The 6,820-nt window shown below is 49.0% G+C and overlaps 1 protein-coding gene across 3 annotated transcripts in view; it reads right to left on the minus strand.

Moving 5' to 3' along the window:
• LOC138176135 (scm-like with four MBT domains protein 2) overlaps positions 1–4,541 on the minus strand; it is a 311,257-nt gene extending 306,716 nt beyond the window's left edge. Inside the window, exon 1 of one of the 3 annotated variants that reach the window (XM_069106903.1) lies at positions 4,325–4,541. The gene's annotated coding sequence lies outside the window, so the exon portion shown is untranslated. Of the gene's footprint in view, positions 1–93; positions 793–1,814; positions 1,927–4,324 lie in introns of those variants that run through there. The other 2 variants (XM_069106904.1, XM_069106905.1) reach the window with 2 other exon arrangements.
• Between the last annotated feature and the right edge of the window lie 2,279 nt (positions 4,542–6,820).

The raw sequence follows: 6,820 nt of genomic DNA on the forward strand, positions 1-6,820 counted from the left end.
CCCAGCTCCCAGGGCTCACAACAGTTCCCCATCCTTTCCCCTCTCCCCTTCCTCCACCCCCTCCCCCTTTTCCCTCCCCAGTAAAAAGCATACCAGATTTAAGCCCCCTCGCTGGGTTTTCCACCTGGATGAAAAGACTGATCCATTTACTTGGTGTAGGACACAGGCTTCGCCTTCTCAGTTCCCAAATCGCTACTGGGTTAGAGGCATATTAGGGGAAAGGGGGAGGGTAAGGAAGAGAAAGGGGAAGCGATTGATCCCGATTAAAGCAGGTTCGGCCCTACGTAGGAAATCGGTTTCCCACCAATCCGCTCGGATTCAGCCGCGTCTGCGCTACTGCTGAAACTGACAAAACGTGGTGCGGGGGCAGACTCTCCTTGGAGCCGGGGGCTGTCTCCTCTCCACGTCCTTGCGCCAGGCAAAGGGGGCTTGGGGAGGAGGGGGGCACAGAGTCCAAAGGAAAAATATACATCTATGACGACAGGGCTTATCTCAGGAGGTGGTGAAGCAAAAAGTTCTCGTAAAGGGCAGGGCTTTTGTTAAGAATGGCATCTACTTAAATTTTCCCCAAAAAAGTCACCCCCATCAAAATTTAATGTCTGATGCCTCTCCTCCTCCCTAGGGCCCCCACTGGAGCCTGGAAATAAAAGATCCTGGAGTCAATGAGGGATTTGAATTCTGAAAGCGAAACTGCAAGAAGTTTGGGGATGCTCTTTCCTGTTTCCCTGGGAACCCCCCCACACACACCTTTCCCCTGGGGTTTGAGTGTCACCTGTGGCCTCCCCACTCGAAAAAAGCCAAGTCCGGGTGCTCTGGGGTAGGGAGATTGGGAGGGAGGGGGAAGGTGGGGGATCAAGGGGGTTGGAGAGTTCTTCGGCTCCTAAAGATCCCCGTTTCCACGTCATTTAATCCATTTATTGGCACCCGTTGGTTAGTAACCTTGCCAGTCAAAGAAACAGCTGAGCTGGCTCTCAGGGTAGCTTAGTTAAAGAGGCGGTGGGTCTGGCCCGACTTCTTAACAACCAACCCCTTGGTTTTCTTTCTCCCAAAAGAAAGAAAAGTCCTAATACACACACAAATACCCTACACATACATGCACACGTATCCTAAGGAGTTTGATAAACACACGCACGAATGCATTTTCACCTCCACTGTACAACCGCGTTGCCAAAAGAAAAAAAAAATGCAGGTTTCGTGGAGTTGGAGTTAATTCTTTGCTTGTCATAAGCGACGTCAGGAGGAGGGGAGGTGTTCCCGGCTGAAACTGCAGTTTACGAGCAAAGAGCCATTTTAGGCTGGTTTCCTACTTTACCAAAGCCTCCTCTGTTTCCCACAGGCAATCTGGAAGAAGGGGCGGAGAGAAGGGGGGGAAGGATGGGACGGAGAAGGAACCAGGGCTGCTTTCCCCGTTACCAAAACTCTTTATTTTAGGCTTTTCTCAACTCCCAGTCCCTGCAATCCCGATGGGGCTGAAATTACGCTCCTTCCCTCGTCGCTAGCCCGTCCCTCCTCCACCGCCCGCCGCCGCTGCCGCCACCACCTCTGCAACACACACATTACACACGCACGCCCACAGTCTCCACTTCTCCCTCCCCCTACCCCCTTCCCAAAAGACCCCCGGAACCAAATGAATTGCAAGGACCTTTCACACAATGTAAGCATCCGTTTAAAAGAATAGACTGTATGGATCCCTCCTCCACGCCACTCAAAATGCCCAAAGACCAGATTATTGTTTTTACTCCCAACCCTGCCCGAAATATCTATATATTTTTTAAAAGCCTAATTTTTAAAAATAAAAAATCAAATGCACTAACTTTCACTTCTGCACGACGGTGCGCCCGGCTCCCCTCTGGTTAAGTTTGCAGACACTGCGGAAGGCAGAGCCTCGCTGGTCTACGCCCCCCTCCCTCTTCTTTCCGCTCTCCCTCCCCCTACCCTACGCTAAAGCGCTAACCTTGCCCCTACTCCCTCGGGGAAGGATTCCTCCCGCTACTATACTAAGCAATCGCAGCGCGGCGGTGGCTGCCTGGTGACTCTCGGCGACCCCTGTCGGTGTGGCAGGAAGGATCAGAAGATCATAGATTTAGAGCTGGAGGAGCCTGAGCCCAACTCCCTCATTTTACATAGGAGGAAACTGAGGCAGCAAGAGGGCGGGTGACTTGCCAAGGTAACACAATTCTAGTCTGAGGTACCTATCCAGAGCTCCTCCGGCAGAAATGTGTGGTTCAGCTTTTGCGTTTCCCTTCCCTATAAATTGGGTTTCTGTATTTGTTCTCTGGTTCTCTTAACTCTAAAAGCATGCCCCCCCCCTCAGTTTGGGACTCCTCTTCCAGTTCCTTCCCTGGGGCGACTGAGCAACACCCATGGGGTGTATCCTATCTTCTGAATGAACGCTCTAGCTTTTTTATACACCACCCTCCTCCCAATCCACCCCCGAGACCCCAAACCTGCAATTTCAAAGACACCCCCCTCCTCCATCCCTCCCCATCCCCACTGACCCCTCGATCACACCTTTCCAAAGCCAAGCACTCTATATATAAAAGTAACCTATTCTTCCATGTACCCCTTTCTCCCTCTGCATCTCCTGACTTCCAGAAGGCGCATCTCTAAGAAGTAACCAGGAATAAACTCCTTGCCCAGCATCCTCGACGCTGTGCTTTTAAGGTCCTGTCACATCCTCTGATGCTCCATGGACTCAACGTTACTCTCCTCTCCACCCCAACCCCCAAGCCCCCTCCACACACAGAGAAAAGAAAGAGCAGTCCAATTCTTAGCACAGCATGCCTCCTTGCACGGGGAAGAAGGGGGAGAAAAGCCACCAGCGTCTCCAACCACAACTGCATCAGACATCGGACAATTAGCCTTTTTTAATAGGGACCTCCTTGCTCCACCTACTGAGAGCCTTTGACAGCGAAAAGACCACAACATAAACACAGAGAGGGGGGGAGAGGAGGGGGAGGGGGAAGAAGTTATCTCATGCACAAACAAAATAAATGATTACATCCATCATCATGTATTTTTACACCCCGAATGAGAGGAGGGAACTTCGCTGCCTTCTTCTCCCCCTCCCTTCCCTTCCTGTAATGGACTTTACACACAGAGAATTTTACCGCGGAAAAAACTAGGGCAAGCTCGCCCCTCTCTTGCTTTCCCATTTAATTCGCTAAAACACCACCTGGGGTAACCAAAGAAAGTAGAACCTAAGAGGTGGCATCTCCGGTTGGGTTTTTTCCCACCTCAAAATCTTTATTTTCAGTTTTTAAAAGACACCTTAGCCCGCCATGTTGAAACTGACACGATTTATAAATATTCATTTACCGCAGTTGTAGAGCTTCGGAGAAAACACGTAACGATCAGGCTCTTAGGTATCTGTCCAACATCTCATGCACCTTCACACACACACACACACACACATCCCTCCTCCTCCCTTCACTGCTCACCCCCTTCGGTCACCCCTGATCAAAATAAATAAGTAAAACAGTTCGTGCAGTTTTTTGCTGGAGGGGGGGGAGGGGGGGAAAAACACCAAGAAAAGCAAGAAAATAAACTCTAGACTACAGAGAGATCAAGTCTAGTCAATTCGAAAGAAAGTCACATGAACAGGAAAGCCCCAAATGACAGGATATTACTTTTTTAAAAAATAGAAGAAAAAAGGAAAGCCCATCCATTCCAAAGCACCCTCCAGAACTAGTGGTAATTCCATTTTAGCTACATATGCAAATCCTTTCCTACACTACTTTTAAAAAATACAGATGTATGTATATATATGTACATATATATAAATTCACTAGCTGTCCTCCCAACCATCCTTATCCCCACCTTCCCCTGCAGTTGCTTCAAACTCCCCTCCCCCAAAAAAAAAAAACTACAAAAGGGGAGACTTGGAAGAAACAAGAGGATGGTGGTGCCAGTGCAAAAAGAAGGGCATTCACCAATAAAGGTGTAAAGGGGCCAGCGGGCATTAGGGGGAGGAAGACGCAGTTCACAAAACCAGGCATTTTACAACTAGGATACTTGGACCTCTTGCACACCCACCCCTCGCTTTTGGGGGTGGGGGGGGAGCAAGAATTTTTAAAATTAAAAAACCACTGCAGACAGGCAATCAAGGAGAGTTTAAGAGTTTGAGGTTGGGATGGTTTTCTTCCATGCATAGCCTTTGCCCCTTGCTCAAAAGCTCTTATTCCCCCCCCGCCCCCCTTTTATTTCCTAAACTGGAAAAAAAAAAAATCTGCTAATCTGCGCGCTCAACCTGCCAGCCAGAGATTTCCTTAACCATGCTAAGTCTGGGACACCAGGAGAAGCAGCGCCCGGAGCGACGTCTTACCTGGATGAAGTTTTTTTTTTCCCCCAGTCTCTAAAAGGACAAAGCCCCCCTCAGCTCAGTTGTGAAAAGGCGATCTGTGTGTGTGTGTGTCTCTCTCTCCCTCTCCCCCTCTCTCGATCTCCCTCTCTCTCTCTCTTTCTCTCTCTCTCTCTCCTTCCCTTTGCTCGCTCGCGCTCTCTCTCTCCTCTCCCTCCCGCTCACTACAGACTCATTCCAATATGGCATCCTCCCTCTGCGCATGCCCGGCACTCTTTTTTAAGATGACTTTTTTTTTTTGCATTCAATTCCTTCAATGACCTTTTCCAGCGGTTGCAAAATTTCTTAAACCAATTCGCCTGATCTAACAATTATTAGCTCCCTTTCCCTCCACCCACTTGCCCGACCCACTCCTTTCTGCCTCCCCCAACCCCCGCTTCCACCCCACCCCACCCCAGTTCCCCCTTCCTCCTTTAGGTCCTCTTCATAAACTAGCAACTGAAAGTTTATATTGCTAGCGGTGAAACTGACAAGTACAAAATGTGGGTCGTTTTGTATTCTGTCTGTTGGCTGCTTCCTTTGCTCTTTGAGTAATTTAATTTGTTTTAATTGGTCCAAGTGAACAAACTTGCAGGTTCTTCGAAAGTTGGAGTGAGGGTGTTTTCTTTTTCAAACTAAAGTTAACAAGTGTGGAGAAATAACTGTAAGCAACTTTTTGCCCCGCCCATTCTGTTGCGCCCAGCCTTGACTTAAATTGAGCCTAGTCTCTAGCAGCCTTTCAGCACAACCTTTTACTAGGGAAGGGAGGAGACCACATGGGGGAAACTTTCCCATAGCATGGGAAATTAGCTAGGTGTCCCCAAAGCTGTACTTCGCTATCTTTGGGTTTGGGGGAATGATCTATGGAAAGAGAAAACAAAACTATTTTATTTGACATATTCTAGAGGTGTTGAAGTGGAATTTGGGGATAATTCCAGCCCTAGGTAGGAGTTCGGGGCTAGCTGCACTCTTAAAAGCCCCTTTCAATGCTAATAAACCCTATTATCAGTATGGTGGGCTCAGCCCCAGAAGTGCGTGGTACGAGGCTCTAGGTCGGGAATGGAGACGAGGCAGGTGTAGAGAATAGAAGGTAGATGAAACTGGGGAATGAAACATTAGGGACCCAGCGACAGCGAAAAATTACAATTCGCAGTTTGTCGGAGTGAATTCATCTCAGTGGTGCTATCTCCTGGGCTTGTTTTAAAATCAGTCTATTATCCAGAAAAGCAGTTTGGGAGTCGCGGTGGGGCGGGACACAGTCTTACCTACATCCACCCATTGAGTTGATTGCTGATTGATTGGCAGGGGATTACTGAATAAGACCCGGTGTTTCTAAAAGATTGGATTTAGGTTTTGCTCATGATTTGGGGTTTGGGGTTTAGGTTTTCGGGGGCAAAGGTGGGTTTTGTGGTAGTTGATGTTTGAATATTAAGGGATTTTTTTGTGTGAACTTTTTTCTCCTTGGGAAAGTTGATGTTTGGAGGGGGGAGTTCCCTCAATTGTCACAGATTGGGAAAAACCTCTTTGGGCTTTCAGATCGCTTCCTTCCCTCCCCCTCTGCTCCACCTCAATGGCTCTGGGTGCACAGAAGTGTTTTGTCCCGAAATTAAAAAGGTCCCTTACTCCACCCATTTCTCTCCCTTCCCCACCCTTACCCCAGGAAATAAGTAACCTCTAGGAATCAGGTTGCTGAATTGTTGACCGAGTACTTTGGTCTGGACTCTAGCCTCAGTTTAGCCTTGGGGTCACTGGACCCTAGTTAAGGACTAGACGCCCGAGGGAGGAGTGTGTCACCCGGCGGACGCCAAAAGCAGTGAAGTGTGGTCCATGAGTTCAAAGACTGATGTGGCGACTAGGGCAGGATAGGCGATAGGAGGATGGGTGCTGTTGGGGTGGGACGCGGTTGAGGAGGGGGATGTTGAGGCCCAGGATCTGGAATTTCCCTTCATCCTTTGGTGTTCAGAAGACTCCCTCCGACAACTCAAGAGAACAGTCTCCTGATTTAATGGAATTCCAGGGTTACGGGAGGAAAAGTATGCTTCATAATTCAACCTATCAGAAATTCACCCTTAACCAAACCGGTGGGTCAAGGGGTCTGGGATCGGGAGCACGGGTGGGGCACGCTGGAAGGTTGAGATGTACATGCAAACACATTCAAACTGGAGGTGTGGGTCATCCGAATCCGGCTGTTTCTTGCCACCCCCCCCCAAAAAAAAACCTTCAAATCTGATCCTGGGATCCTAATTACAGGGAAAGTGGGATCAGTGCCCTCCACCTCATCTCCACGGCTTTCCCCTGGAATTGGCAGAAATACACTTCGGTTCCTGGAATGATTCTTCCTCTTCCAGCCTTCCCTGCTACAGACCCTCCACCCCATGCGCGCGCATCAAGTCATCCTCAAATTCAGCCCCGGGGAATTGCGGGATTGGCCCTCTTGCACTTTGCGTAGCACAGACTCTTGTTGGAACAAAAGTGACCGGG

Source organism: Petaurus breviceps, unplaced genomic scaffold (assembly GCF_028583685.1).
Source record: "Petaurus breviceps papuanus isolate PSGF00001 unplaced genomic scaffold, PetGlider_PUasm1.0 81, whole genome shotgun sequence".
NCBI classification, from domain to species: Eukaryota; Metazoa; Chordata; class Mammalia; order Diprotodontia; family Petauridae; genus Petaurus; species Petaurus breviceps.